We start from the raw sequence: 16,592 nt of genomic DNA, 5'->3' as shown, positions 1-16,592 counted from the left end.
TCAAGAGAACTGGAGAGAGAACTGGAACTTGGAGCTGTGAGCGTCAAGAGAACTGGAACTACGAGCTGTGAGCTTCGAGAGAATTGGAGAGAGAATTGACACTAGGAGCTGTGAGCGTCAAGAGAATTGGAGAGAGAATTAGAGTTCAGAAGTTTTAAGAGAACTGTTGAAGAAGAATTAGATGTCGCCCTGTGAAGACTTAGCGTGTGATCCGAAGACTTCATTTTATGTGTTATAGTTACAGTAATTTTTAGGGTATTATGATTACTTGTAGTTACAACTTGTAAGTATCCAACAAATCTATTCACCAATCCACACCCCGTCTATAAGTCACAAATACACGTGACAATATAAATACACGTTACAAAAGTACATATTTCCATGAACAGTGGTGAAGCGAATTAAATTACGTATTTTCAGCAAGAATATCCCGTGGGAGAATTGCTGATCATAAACCAAGGCGCATGCAAAATTTCATCTGCTCCACCTCACCCCAGGGCCTCCCCTTCCGCAGCCCACTTCCTGTTCACCGTAGGCTTTGTCTTTATGAAAAGCAGAGTTCGTCTGGTGGTAGCGCCATAAGGCCACCAAGTCTGAAACTGACATTTAAAAGCGCGAACACAAACCCAAAGATTCATTCTCTCTCAACAGACTTAGCTGGCTTACGAGCTCCAGGCTGAAAAGTAAGTTTGTGTGTATGCGTTTATTTAGGCCGCTCCATAGCTCAAGCGGTTAGTCGCTGGCTTCCCAATCTCGGGTCTGGTCAAGTGGGATTTGTGGTGGACAAAGTGGCGCTGGGGCAGATTTTCTCTGAGTAATTCGGTTTCCCTTGCCACTCTTCATTCCACCAATTGCTCCACAATCACCCTCACCAATCATATGGGGCTGGTACAATAGGCCAGAAGTGGCCGCAGTACAAGGGACTTAGTCCCACCCCACTAGCAATAAAAAAGTCCCTCTTTATGTTGCGCTGATGGACTATATCGGACTACACGACGTCATTCTTCAAACTACGTGATCTTCGCAGTCAGTCCGTAAGGGTCTCAAATCTAGAGCCTTCGGCGATGGGGGGGGGATACCCGATTTGTTATCAGAGGAGGAAGCGTGTCAGGACCAAGACGGACAATCTATGCGTGCAACAGTAGTTCCTGGAATTGCGGGACAGACATTTCGGCACGGATGCGCTGAAGTCAAACGCCCGCCATTCCATTCCAAACGTTTCCCCCAACCGGCGCGTCACAAAAAAGAAGAAGTAGAAGTAGTAGTAGTTCTGAGAAGAACTAATCAGAGATCAGAGTTACGTTACGACTGACAGTTTACCGCCAATCAGTTAGTCTTGGCGAAAAGCACCTCGAGACTCACGACCAGTAATTTTATTTTCCGGATATGAGATTTGGAACTTGGAATGTCAGAAGTTTGTATAGGGCAGGTTCGCTCAGGGCAGTGGCAGAAGAAATCTCAAAATAGAAGTTAGATTTAGCGGGAGTACAGGAGGTCAGATTGGATGGAGGTGGCATCGCACCATCAGGAGCCTATACATTTTTCTATGGAAAGGGGAATGAAAATCATTAATTAGGCACAGGCTTTTTCATAACTTGTGGTCTTAACTCCAAGTATAATTCGAATGAGCAAGTGAAGGAGGATGAGATGGGCAGAGCATGTAGCAAGAACTAGGGAGAAAAGGAATGCATATAGTAGATTGATTGGAAAGCCGGAAGGAAAGAGACCACTGGGAAGACCAAGGCGTAGGTGGGTGGGCAATATTAAAATGGATCTTAGAGAGACAGCATGGGATCTTACGGATTGGATTGATCTAACTCAGGAGAGGGACCTGTGGAGGACTCTTGTGAACACGGTGATGAACCTTTGAGTTCCATAAAATGCTGGGAAGCTCTTGAGTAGCTGCGCAACTGGAAGCTTCTCAAGAAGGGCTCAGCTCCGTGACTAAGTGAGCGAACTGAACACTTGCGGTTATAGTCCTTATGTAACATCCTCTCTGACGAGAGGATGGGTCTTTAGTTTACATCTACTGCTGGCCCTCGCCAGCGCAATCATTCTCAGATCCGAGTCAGGTGGGACTACTGAGCACATTTTACTCCCCCAACCTGGAGGGCCAAGTTCCCGTATTTATATCCCTCAGGACCGGGGTGGCCCAGTTGTTCCCACAGGCAGTAGGTTCCTACATCGTCGCCTCCTAAGACTTGCAGCGGTAGGTGGAGGCATTCGACCCCTCTTCTACACGGGATCGCCTACTTTCCTTTCAACAGATACTGAGTATCTGATAGGAAACTGGCCGCATAGGAAACACCGCGTCCAACAGCTATTCTATTGCTACGCGTATATTCGTCCCCGCGGGAACGTGTTTATGGAGCAGTTGCCTAGCAATGGCCTTTCTTCAGGCTCGACTATTCCGATTTGTTAGGGGGGGAACACACAGACACACACGCACACATATATATATAGGTGATCTCACACGCCTTTTATTTTTTAAAAGGAAGAAAAATAAGCTAAACAAACAAATAAAAGTTTTGTTCAGAAGACCATTGTCGGTAAGTGATTATACTCGTAGCAGCTACAATATGCGTGCCCATTTGAGCCCACAGGGTGTGTAGCGCGATTTTCTGCAGATACCACCTGTCCGCTTTCTTCAAGGACACCATCCCCATAAATTAGTGAAATTTAGTCAGAACCGTTAGAGCAGTTTTCGATGAAATCGTGATTCAATGTTTTCGGGGCCATTTGAACGACGCCCGATGATGAAGTTTGAATGTTCTATGGCAGATGAGTTCATATATACAGAATACGAATCAATTCCGTCCAGTCTTTCCAGTGGCAAGCAACGGCATATCTCCATAGACAAACGAAGTCACTTCTGCGGACACTATAGTCCATGATGAACCTTGCCCTCCTTTACGACTGCTCGCCATTGGTCCCGAGCCTGTGACTTTCCTCTCAAATTTCTGGCGGCCATTGCAACTGAACCCAGCCACCTGCCTGCTCGTTCAGTACCCTCTGTGATCGTTTTATGCATTAAACCATATCTGTTCGTCTATTGAAGAAACAACGACAGGTATAAACCGTTTTGTGCAATTAGGCGTACCAGATAATGGCCGACAGGAAAATGGATTATAGACAATTTTAATTTTTCTATTCTGAGATATAATGCAGTGTAGACTGGTACATCTTCACGGATGTACCGGAAGAACGTGTTGCCTCCGTTATCAGACATGAAGACAAAGATCTCATTCTGACCGTCTGTATAACATCCACCACTGTCCACTGTCATCGCCTTGAGGCTTTCAAACCTCACAGACTTTTATTAATGTAAAGTTATCCATGCACTCAATTAATTAAGCATCATGCCGTGAAAACGTTCGAGGGAGTGGAGGTATAGCTCCACCATTAACTTAGGCACTAGATGGAGGTGAGTGGTCAGCTTCACGCACCTGCCGCTTTAACCCTGGTAATCACTGTATAGGAGGCTCGGTGGGTCCCAGAGCCGATCTCGACGTTATGGAGAAGAGGAAAAAAAATCTACTGTCCTTACCAGGAATCGAACCACGACTCTTCAGCCGTGCAGCCTGTACCCCAGTCGTTGGACCGACTGAATTAGCTGAATTATAATACTGACTAGGATGACCAAGATGTTCAGATCGGCTGGGGCCCACTCAGCCTCCTATCCAATGTGTACCGCGGGAGGGGCTCTTTCCCCGCAAGGTAAAAGGCCAAGGCATGTAGCTGACCTCCACATCCAGTGCAGAAATTACAAATGAGTGTAGCAATGAATGCTTCCATGGAGTCATGCTTAATTAAACACAGAAATAACTCTGAAGAGAATGGTGTGTTTGACAGGCGAGCTCCAACTGCGGCCCGTGCTTAGTGCTGCTGTAGTGACAGAAACAGGCAGACTTCATGTGCCCTGCCTGCTGTGGTCTGCAGGTCAGCCCGCGGAAAGCGAAACCGCTCTCACTCTCGGACTCGGCCGGGCCAGTGAAAGCACTCAATATCGCGGAGACGTGTTTACTTCCGAGCCATTCAGGGGTGCAAATGGTTACCCAGAACTTGGTAAAAGTTTCAATTCAGAACTGGGCAGACGAGCCAATTTAGATATTAGATTAGTGAAAGTGCTCTAATTATTTGTATTTACGAGTTATAAGCGTTCAATAAATCCATTTATCGATCCGGACCCCATATCTAGTCACTAACATGTTACGTTATTTTCAAATGTAATTCACATCTCAACATTTACAAATAATGGAAATGGAATGATTCTGAGGTCATAATCATTACATTTAATGTAGGCACACCCTGTAGTTAAGTAACGAGGAACCCAAGCAATAAGAAAGTATGCTTTGAGTTCTGCTTTGAACTGCTAATTACTTTACCACATGCTTAAATTAGTGATTTAAACTTCAAGACTCAATGAAATTCATTTCACTGTTATATGTTCCACTTCTGAACTAAGTGAACAATACAGTCTTGAGCTAGATGGACGGTCCACTTCTGAACTAAGTGAACAATACAGTCTTGAGCTAGATGGATGGTCCACTTCTGAACTAAGTGAAAACTACAGTCTTGAGCTAAGTGAACAATATAGTCTTGAGCTACATGGATGGTCCACGTCTGAACTAAGTGAACAATACAGTCTTGAGCTAGATGGATGGTCCACTTCTGAACTAAGTGCATGCTGCAGATCAGCAGAAAACCCCCTGGGAATTATTATAATGTAGCTCGTAAATTTCCTCCTACATGCGTCACCGTTGAGAGCGATAATTATGACGTCTTGAAACACAGGAAGTGGCTTCCTCAAAACGCAGCGCTCTGGAACTAAGCAGACGGCGTCTACCCAAGTCTAACCTCATTTCCAGCCCTGGAGCCGATCAATGTCACGCCTAAATTACTATTTCTCCGCAAGATTGCAAATGTTTCAGTCTGACCTGCTCCTTGCTGGATACAGATTTGGTCTCCGAAAGCCGGCGATAACATTATTCGGTTTTGAGGTTATGTCAAGAGAGAACAACGGAGAACTGACATACGTACAAGAATGTCGATTTATATCGATAAAGCGATATATCTGGCAAAAGCATTGGATATCGATATGGATTCAACGCAGTGACACATGCCGTAATGTATTGTTCATAGTTTATTTGTACGTCATTTAACGGCGTTGTCAATAAATCTGACTACACAAGGTCGAACTGATGAATTCTGAATAACAAATCGGAAATGCTGTAGGAAAGTGAGGCAATGGCTTCGAGCTAACTTTCTTTAGAGTATAAAACTGATTTTTTGAAAATGTTTTAAAACCAACGGTCCGTCCATTACAGACTAAGATAATGCTGCCTCCATATTCTGAGTACCTTCTATATGGCATTTTCCTGAAGATGTAGGCAGAAAGTTCCTCCAAATCCCCGGTACTTCCCTATCGAGAGGTTCCACAACGTACATAATCTTGACATTCGTTTCACCTCGTTATCAGCAAGGGCGGACTCCTCTGAACACGGCAATGACTCTTCCGAGAAATTCTTGACTAGCTTTGCGACTATTAGTCGAGTGCTTTGCACTTCTGCTTCGTAACCGGGAAGCCCCGGATTCAAGACTTGATTAGGAAACCAGCCGTCCTGACATTTTCCCAAAGTTTTCTTCAGTCCATCCTAAGAAATCTCAGGACAGTGCTTCAAATCAGGCCACGACCGTTGCCCTTCAGGTGTCTTCTAACATTAAGGAGGCCACGCAGCTAGAGACGCCAACTGAGTGGACACAGTCAATTTGAAGCCAAAGAAGATAGTTTAGTCAGTCTTGATTAATTAGCAATTGATACATTAATTACTGAAATTCGTATTATAAATACAGGCAGAATACACAGTTTAAGAGTTGGCTACATGACAATAAAAGTGCTTCACACCGAAAGGAGCATTTTATATCGACGTAAACGTCTCTCATATTCCAATTAACATTCATACACGTACATACATAACTTATTTTCATATTTTATATATTTGTATTAAGGTGTAATTCCTTTCATCCACTGTTACGAGTTATCGAGGCAGAAAGTTGCTCCGAAACGCTCGTTTCTTAACGATGCTGCCGTCCGATGAGAAGATAATAATAAATAATATTGAGCATTTAGTGAAATGAGAACTGGAAGTGGAAACCGAAGAACTTGGATAAAACCTGCCCCGGTGCCATTTTGTCCAAAATCCCATATGACCTGACCTGAAACTCGGGACGCAGCTGACGGAAACGGGAGACTTACAGCCTGAGCTACAATACGGTTAAATATCTACCAGACCATACGGTGTAACATTGCAGAAGACAGTAATCTTCAACGAAATTCTTCTCAGTGTTCTCCAGCACTCAGCAACTCCATTGGGGCAAGTGCAGACAGTTAGGCCGAGAGCACACCAAGGAAACTGGCAACCGCAACGCAACCGCGATTTCTGAGAACTGTTATCAGAGTGGAACTGTACTACCTGTAACCACGGAGTGCAGTGCATTATCTGTGCACTGTGCTAACACAATCTCAGACAGCACCATTACGATTTTACTGTATATGGATATCGGTACACGTCATGTTACATAACCTTCTCGTGGTTCTGGTCTACACCATTTGTAAATCCACAGCGACCTGTTCTACACATCGCTGGTTCTTGGTTTGCACTGCACGAATATTTGGCCCTCGAAATAAAACAAAATATGATACCTACGCTGTCAAATGTATGTATGTTTATGTTTGTATGTACGTGTGTATGCATGCATGTATGACCCTGGGACAGGTGAGATGGAGACCGAGCCAGTCACAAACGTGTTGCCTCCACCCCATTCTGAAAGTCATGTAAATATATGGACATATGCAATATATAGTTTCAAAAAGAATATCTACAATGTAAGCAATCCAAAGCAATGTCGATGAGAGGCCAAGTACAGTGAGTCAAAAGTTAAGATAAATGGAATTCCTACATTCTATTTTTTCCCTGCCTTCTTTATTTTGAAAAAAAAATGTGTAGCCACGCCCTATCGTAGCTAAACAACGGCTCGGTAAACACATTTCCGTGACAGTGAATACACGCATAACAGAATTGTTGGCCGCGTCGTTCTCTTTGCGGTTCGTGTCGTAGCAAAGGAAAGTTGGTTATTCTATGCTAGTTCTTTCCACAGCTTGTTACTTATTATAATTTTTGGCCTACTCTCCTTATTTTGAAAAAATAAAAGTAGGCTTATGCGATCTATACGCTGTGTCGCCCCTTCAATACTGTATACGTGTTCCTTCAGTACTTCACCAACACTTCCAGGAACAGAATTCAATTTGGAAACAGTGATTTTGAATACGCTTAAAGACTGATACAAACTAGAATTGCTGCTGCTTGCCTCCAGTGAGGAAATGGCAGATGGAAGATGAGAGAAGTGAGCAGATATATAGGAAAGATTAGTTTCTAGTTCTGCGTTTTTTAGTACATCTTGGGCAATTTGAATTGATGCTGCACTTTTGGGATCAAATGTAGACATTCCTGTTTCTAAATGTTCGGTATAACTCACTGCACACAGCCACATGCCCTAGCGCGTTAAAATTGCTTCTGGCGGAAGTGGAACGCTCTGTGCTACTGCTTTAAAGGCTTCTTTTCTGTATGGCGCTTTAACAAATACCTTCTTCACAGAAGACACCAACTTGTCAACAGGCGGAAAATTCGCACGAATTGTTTCTGCAACACGGTCCAACCCATGGGCAAGGCAAGTCAAATGTGTCATATTTGGAAATATAACTTTAAGAGCAATACCGGCTTTAATCATGTAACTTGCGGCATCTGTCGCAAAAAGAGAAATACGCGCTCACACTGAATGTCATTCTGTCATGGTAAATTCATGGAATTGATCAAATTTCGGAAACTGCGCAGCTATTTGTGGTTTCAAATTGCTCTCCCGCAAGAAGATATGGGGTAGATTGTTCATTCTTATTATTATTTATTTGCAATAAACCGTCCCTCACAGTCTTGTGTCTCGTCGATTGATATCCACACAAAATTATCTTGAATCCTATCTCTAATATTTTAATTTATGAGAACGTAATTCTTGCGGACAGTAGATTCATCTCCCACTTTGCATTGTGAATACTTCTCTATTAAGTCTCTCAGAGTAGAACTGATTAGTTTCCACAGCGGAATATATGCCGCTAAAAAGGCTTCGCACAAGTCAAATGAAAGCTGTGAAAAACTGCTATCAAAAATTCACAAAGCAATTTTTGAACAGGACAACTTTTCGTGGATTTAATTTCAATATTCTCTTTGGGTATATTAGTGTTCAAATGCTTTTCTCACAATCAACCGTATTTTCACATGCTCGGCAATAAAGAATCTTGTTATCCGTAGTTATCATCTCTCCTTCGAACTCCCGCTGATACAGCTGTAATTTAGTCTTCTGACTTACTTTCACTTTCGGCATGACTACAAAAGCTAAGCAAACTTAATCACAGACTAGTCAACATAAATATGAACCACCCCCAGCTCCAAATGAAGACGCGTAGCGAACCTGATGGAGACTTCGGAAATAAATAAGAGAAGTCCCTTATCGGTTGAATCGTATTACGTTGATAGCGGCTACATGTGAATGCGCTTCCGACTAATCTCTTCGCGGCCACTTTGATGGTACGCGGATGAGGCAAGTTACTAGTAGAGGTATGGGCAAGTCCCGTCCTGGGTATTGCATCAGAAAAATTTGTATGACGAAACGTTGCGAGTCAAATATTCAGCATACCCTAATACGGAAAAGAAAAATTGTATACACGCGATGATCATTGAAAATTTGAGCATAAAATCAATATATATATGAACATTTTAAAAAGAAAATATGCAGCATAAATAGAGATCTTAAAAATATTATGCTTATTCATAAAACTGGCAAAACACGCATTTACATGCACCATCAAACAATGTCTAAAATTTAAGAAATGAAGTAATTCATACATATATCCAAATGATCATACTTTCTGGTTGCAAGAAAGAATATGCATTTGCATCTAAATCCGGTCCATAGTCATGTGCTATCACACAATTTAATCAATAAAAGCTCTCGTCTGCCCTTATATGAAGAGAAAGAGAAGTTTAGATGCAGGTAGATGGGAGAAATACCAAGTCGCTGAGTAACAGGACTGGGTATTTGCATCTCTCGTGCCCCGTGAAGAGAACTCATCCCGTCTGACAGCTTTTCTGTTCTGGAAATCCTCTCTTTGCTCCTACAAGCCCAGGCCTTTGGTTTCAAAATATAAGAGATGACAATGGACGTTAGGTTGATAATGATTTATGAATTATAAAGCCGTGGAGTCCAGAAGCAACGTCCCCTCTCGCTTTTATGGTATCTGGGCGGATAACAGTGTAGTCTAAGCGGTTAGTCAACATGAGGTCATCCGTCGAGCAAACGCACGGAATATTTTTTTCTTTCTTTGTTGCGGTGTGTTTATTAACATTAGATGTGTACATTCATATTTTTCAGTTACAACATGAATAATGCAGTCATGCTACAAAATTCAACAGAATTCTGCAAACATTGTAGAATGATCATATAAACATTCATAGGAATTTCCTTCACTGTTTAGTTATAAGAAGTATATGTTGCTGTCTAGTCACCAAACTGCAGGGCAAAATCATGACATAAAGATAGGTAGCAGATGTTTTGAAAATGTGGCACAGTTCAGATATCTGGGAACAACGATAATAAATCAAAACCAGATTCAGGAGGAAATTAAGAGGAGATTTAACTCGGGTAATGCTTGCTACCATTCAGTCCAGAACCTTTTGTCTTCTCGTCTGCTGTCCAAAAACATAGAAATTAGAATATACAAAACTGTAATTTTGCCTGTGGTTCTGTATGGGTGTGAAACTTGGTCTCTGACATTAAAGGAGGAACCCAGATTGAGGGTGTTTGAGAACAGGGTGTTGAGAAGAATATTTGGACCGAAGAGGGATCAAGTGACAGGAGGTTGGAGAAAACTGCATAATGAGGAGCTTCATAACTTGTACACTTCTCCAGGTATAATTAGAATGATCAAGTCAAGGAGGATCAAGTGTGCAGGGCATGTAGCATAAAAGGGGGAGAAGAGGATTGCATATGATATTGGTTGGGAAAGCCAACTGGAAAGAACTACTAGGAAGACCAAAACGTAGGTGGGTGGACAATATTAAAATGGATCTTGGAGAGATATGGTGGGATATGGATTGGACTGATCTGGCTCAGGATAGGGACCAGTGGACGGCTCCTGTGAACACGATAATGAGCCTTCGGGTTCCATAAAATGCTGGGAAGCTCTTGAGTAGCTGCAAAATTGGCGGTTTCTCAAGAAGGGCTCGGCTCCATGAGTGAGTGATAGTATATCTCGCTATGAGTCGCACACAATCACTTGTATTGGCGACAGCAACCAATCAAACGCACGCCACTCCAATGGAACTCTTCTGTCTAACTGGTTTACGCAGTAACTGAATAAACCGAAAGACTAAAGCAATGACTTCACCCAGATACACAGTTGTCTGTCTACTGGGCTTGGCCCCTGCAAGTCGCAAGGTTGCAATCGCCGTCAAGACGCGTCTCTGCGGGAATCTGCTTACTGATGTCATTTTGCCCACGTCGTTACAGGAAGGTCAGTGCACTGCAATCCGAATCGAGATTGCGGATAAGCGTGTTTCTTCTTCTTCTTCTTCTCTTACATCATTTGCTCGGAACAGTTCTTCATTCGATACACATTTCCTGAACTACGGTCCACATGCGCGCAGAAATCCTTGGAAGTCTTCAAGTAATACGCCCGGTACTCTGTCAGAGTTTAACTAAAATTTGAACGTATTGACAATTTTTTGTAAAATTGTCCAATATCATATTTCGTGAAAAGCGCATTTAAAAATCAGAGCAAGCGGAAGTTGAATCCGCTGTTTGGTATAGGCCTATTACAATACGGAGGCATACCTCGGAGATACTGCAGGTTCAGATCACCGCAATGAAGTGAGTCACACGAATTTGCTGGTTTGCCAGTGCATACAAAAGTTATGTTCACACTTGACTGCAGTCCATTAAGTGTGCAAGAGCATTATTTATAGAAGCAATGTGCATGCTTTAATTAAAAATACTTTATTTCTAAAAGAATGCTAACCATCATCTGAGCTTTCAGCGAGTCAAAAACGTTTTGCTGATGGAGGGTCTTGCCTCGATGTTGAACGCTGCTGACTGTTCCTACACCTACAGTAATCAGCTAATATATGAAGTAGTTTGCTCAAGGTCGTGTGTGTTTCTTTCTGGAGTTTAATCGGCCTAGAAAGTGGATCGAAACCTCGATATAACAGTTGCATTTAATATGGAGCGTTTCACATAATACAGGCATTCCTTGGTTCGGTTCCAGATCACCGCAGTGAAGCGAGTCACACGAATTTGCTGGTTTCCCAGTGCATATAAAAGTTATGTTCACACTTTACTGCAGTCCATTAAGCGTGCAAGAGCATTATTTATTGAAACAATGTGCATGCTTTAATTAAAAATACTTTATTTCTAAAAGAATGCTAACCATCATCTGAGCTTTCAGCGAGTCAAAAACGTTTTGCTGATGGAGGGTCTTGCCTCGATGTTGAACGCTGCTGACTGATCAGGGCGGTGGTTGCTGAAGGTCGGGGTGGCTGTGGCAATTTCTTAAAATAAGACGACAATGAGGTTTGCCGAGTCGATTGACTCTCCCCTTCACGAAAGATTTCTCTGTAGCATTAATGCTGTTTGACGGCATTTTACCCATGATAGAACTTCTTTCAGAATTGGAGTCAGTCCTCTCGAACCCAGCTGCTGCCTTATCAACTAAGTTGACAATATTCTAACTCCTTTGTTGTCATTTCAATCATGTTCACAGCATCTTCGCCAAGAGCAGATTCCCCCAAAGCAATTATAATAGTAACATCATAGTTCACCATGAAAGAGTTTGAAATATTGCGACAGTTACCAAAATGTGACACAGGGACACGAAGTGAGCACAAGCTGTTGGAAAAATAGCGCCGACAGACTTGCTCGACGCAGGGTTGCCACAAACCTTCAGTTTGTAAAAAAATCGCGAAACTGCGAAGCGCAATGAAACCGAGGTATGCTTCTACGAAGTTTCGGAAGCTGGATCCATTTCCGTCATCAGGAGTGGAGGCCTCGAGCTGGTCCAGTGATCGAGACCAGCTCCTTGTAAAGAGTCCATCGAAGAAGCAGCGATGAATGTACACTGCTTTGTGTAATTAAGCCTACCAGACAAAAGCGGACAGGAGAAGAAAATGCAAGATTACAAACCACTGCGTTCTGGTATATGGCGTCTTGTAGTCCGGTACATGTTTCGCGACGTTTCGGAAAACTTGCTGCCTTCATCTTCGGAGTAAACAAATATGGTGGCAGCAAGTTCCTTCAAAACATCGATAAAAATACATAAAACTACAGAGAGTCAATTCCATGAAGGCAGTTAACACTTCACTGCCATAGCCGTGAAGCACTTATATCTCAAAGAGCGGGATTTTACATGTTTACACAAGGTGATTCTAAATTATTGTCGGAGTTCACTTACATGATCAAGTTCGACAGAAGAAAAGATTTCAATACCTGAAAACAGTCTGTGGTTCTTTCAAAACTGTATATTGTCATCCGTTTGGTAAAATGTCTCCCAGGTCTAATAAAACTCTGGAACCACACAATTTCACAAAGACGTGATGGAAGGTGGAAAAGATGGTCAACATTGAACAACAACATTTCTGAGTGCCGTGTGAATATTCGAAACGAAACTCTGCCTCGTGCATAACCATCGAAGATGTAACTGCCACCCGTCTCGAGAAAATGGGCACAGAATTTCTCGAATACAATGGCCTTCATCTTGTAAAATGTAAATCTCCACATTCTGGTCGAACGCCATTTTGAGTGCGTGGGGAACGTTTAAGGAACAGTGTGAGGATGAATGATGTGGCTATTGGTGCATTTCAGTGCAACGGCTTTGACAGGTGCAACAAACCCACGCGTTTCCCCGCGCCATCTGTGTAAATATCAACACACTGCTTCCAACTTATCTCAATCTCGTACAGGTCAGTTTGATTGAGAGTATCTGTGGTAAGAACAGGAAAAGGTTTGCCGTAACGGCGTCCGCTCTTCAACTTAGGGTACCTCACAGATGGCAACAGAGCGTCCGGCGAAGTCAGTGGTTCCATCTACCTGCGTAGGGAAACCCTCGACTGCTCCAATCCGTTTATTTAACTCACGTTCTCTACTACAATTCATGCTGTCGATTAGTCTCGAAACTGTAAAATTTGAAAGTGAAACTACCTGAGAAACTTCCAAGGATACGCGCTAGACTATAAAAGTGGGAGTGCAGAAAACTGATTCAACAAGTAAGTATTTTCTCATAGTGGGAGGGTGGAGTCCAGCTGGGTCCACTCGGCACGTCGGCCAGTGACTGGCCCATTGTACCTAACCCGGGTGATTATGATGGGGAATTTGGTGGAATGAAGATTGTCAGGGGAGAAAACCTGCCCTAGCGCCACTTTGTCTACCACAAATCCCACCTGACCAGACCCGGGCTCGAACCCGGGCCGCCGAGGTGGGAAGTTAGCGACTAACCGCTTGAGCTATGGCGCGGCCAACACGTAAGTAAAGTACTTATCCCGTGTGGAGGCGAGGTCGAATGCCTCCACCGTAGCCCTGCGAGTTGTAGGAAGCGACGTAAAAGGAAGTCTCGAATCTGAATCAATAAAATAAGGTCGCGAGTCCCACGGGACTCAGACCCGAGAATGACTGCGCTGGTGTGGACCAGCAGTAACTGTAAACGACAGACCCGTCCTCTCGTCAGAGGGACAGCCAACATCAGCAAACCCGCAACTGTCTGACAGTAATAAAAATCTGGTCATAGGCCCCAGGTGGGTGCCTCATTTCCGAGAGACTGGCCGACTCACCGCCGGTCGTAACATAAGACAGACTCAGACTGAGTCAGTCGTCGTGAGAGAGTTGAGTGTTCAGCTGTGGAGCCTTAACCAGCGGACAGCGGAAGCTGAAGAAGTGAGTGACTCGTAAATCAGAACCAAGTCAGTCACAGCAGAAGAAAAGACACTCGTAGTCCAGTAAGGAGTGGAGCGGGTCGGCTGTAATTGTAACAGAAGTGTCAATAAATCCAACCATCCCATTCAGCTATTCTCGGTTCCAAGTTCCGTGGGACTCACGACCATATCTTACTGTCTGGTGGCTCTGGGAGCCCTCACACTACCCCATCTAACGCATACTGTCATGCTTAGACTAACTACATATGGATATGAGTTTTGTCTCGCTGCAAGGCTTACATAACCAAAAGACAAACCTGAGGTCAAATGACATACAAACACTCGGAGAGAATACAAAAAACAAACTCCGTGGCTTTAGTCCGCAAGCGAACTATACCGACCGAGCGACCGCCGCTTGTCGGCGAAGTTAGTGCCAACTTTGCGGACAGAGGGTGTCGAGTGGTCAGCACAACGAATCCCCACGGCCGTTAATTTCAATTTTCTAGTCCGGAGCCGCTATTTCCTTGAAACAGCTCCTCAATTATCCTCACGAGACTGAGTGGACCCCGTTCCAGACCCACTACTTCTCAGAAAATCTAGTAGCGCCGGGAATCGAACCCGGACCTCAGGATCTGTAGCCAGGAACTCTGACCACTAGGCCACAAAAAAATTCGAAAAATACAAGCAGTCCGGTCTCTGAACATACAACTCGTAACGGAGCCCGCATGGAGGGACAAGTGTCCCCAGGGGCGCGGTTCAGCCGCCAGTTTCAGAGCTCATACCCTGACACTCGTGTCGCAAAACGGAATTCTGAGCAGTCACACTGCACGGCACCGCTCTACACCAGCATTCGGGAGCACCTGCTATCCCTGCCTGGCACATGCTGGGACAGTACCTCGATTAGGCCACGACCGCTTCCTTCAAAATCTTTTCCACTTCATCATATATCAGTTCTGGGAGACGGAATAGCTCAGTCGGTATAGCGACTGGTTATGGACTGGACGACCGTGGGGTCGGATTTCGAGTCCCGGCAGGGTCAAGATTTCTCTTCTCTCCACGTCGTCCAGATAGGCCCTGGGGTCCACCCAACTTCCTATCCAATATGTACGGAGGCCTCTTTCCCTGGGGGTGAAGCTGACTACTCACCTCCATCTAGTGCCGAGGTCAAGAATACGTGGATCTACATATCCACTCCCCCATACGTCTTCATGACGTAGTGCTTAATTATTTAAGCACAGGGACAGCTTTACGTATGTCCTCCTACCATCCAACAACGTCGTTAAATAACCCCACATTGATAATTCATTAGGCTGCTAAAATATTCGGGCAATTCGCGCGCTTCTTGTTTGGGTATGGCCTCAAATGCCACGCTGGAGCTACGTGGCTACCGGTATACCAACCTTGCCAGTCAAAAGAAGCAGGAACCAGACGAACCTTCGTGATGGTCGGCTGGTAACCTCGGCATCTGGAAAATTTTAATATTCCTAGCGTTACAGACTCTGCAGTACAAACCAAGAGGGTGCTGCGACCGAGGTAGACCTTGGAAAACATGGAAAGAATATGTTAACTCACAGCAGACTTCGCTGCCTGCACAAACAGCTGAATACGAAGCCTTAGAGACCTACACGAATAAAACTGAAGCTTGCTCGTTCTGGACCTGTTTAAGTCTGCAAGTAGTTACAAATTAGAGGAACCGATCACAGCTGTGACAAATATACGTATATCGCTACTACAATGTCACACCTTTGCAGCACACGCTTTCTCTAGATATCATAACCAACAATAGTACCCGAATTTAGTAACAATGATTTCGGTTTTGGTAGACGTGAGGTCCGTCAGGTCTGGTAACAAAACTGTGTCAACACGTTACAGCCATTTTAAGCCGATTTAAATAACACACACACACACATATATATACATATACTGTATATACCGTAGGTCCCAGCAGAACAGACATCTATTAAAACGAACTCACTCGGTAAACCTTTTAATTTAATTCAGCCAAGTTCATCCACAGTGATGTACTCTTTAATTTGAATAAGCAAGTTATTTCAACCTCGAAAATGTCAGCAAAATGCCGTTTTAGCATCCACGGCCAAATCTTATACTACATCCTTTGAACTTCAAACATCTATATATTTCGAAATTAACATTTTGCACTTGTTTGTGGACACAAAATGTAGGTATGGTAAACAAACTTATCTTGTTGCCATGTTAATACGCGTACATCGGAGACATTTTCGCTGTAAGAAAACTTTTAAAGTCCGTAAAAATGTTTCCCCCCCCCCCGTTATGGTCGTGGTTTTAGGCATGACCTCTAAGCTGCGCTTGCGAAGAAGGGTGAAAAGACATGGCATGAACTATGGAGCAGTGGTTGCAGGTGCCATATGTGAGGAAGGGATGGTGACGCACGAACACCCTGATATAACTCGTACACGATCTATAAACGTAATTTCAGGTCGTGGACTCAACCAAATGCACTGTCCATTCTGTTGAGAGGCCAGATCTAAAAACACATGACAGTACCAAGTAAACTGCAATTCGTATGCTAATTCACAGATCTGATGCAGTTAATGTTACATG

General features: G+C 43.7%; 1 protein-coding gene across 1 annotated transcript in view; it reads right to left on the bottom strand.

Moving 5' to 3' along the window:
* LOC111865629 (protein TMEPAI) overlaps positions 1-16,592 on the bottom strand; it is a 121,678-nt gene that overhangs the window by 103,130 nt on the left and 1,956 nt on the right. The gene's annotated exons all lie outside the window — the stretch shown is intronic.

This window comes from Cryptotermes secundus, unplaced genomic scaffold, assembly GCF_002891405.2.
Source record: "Cryptotermes secundus unplaced genomic scaffold, Csec_1.0 scaffold2482, whole genome shotgun sequence".
NCBI classification, from domain to species: Eukaryota; Metazoa; Arthropoda; class Insecta; order Blattodea; family Kalotermitidae; genus Cryptotermes; species Cryptotermes secundus.
Note: the sequence above shows the minus strand (reverse complement) of the source record. Positions and strands in the feature narration are given on the sequence as shown.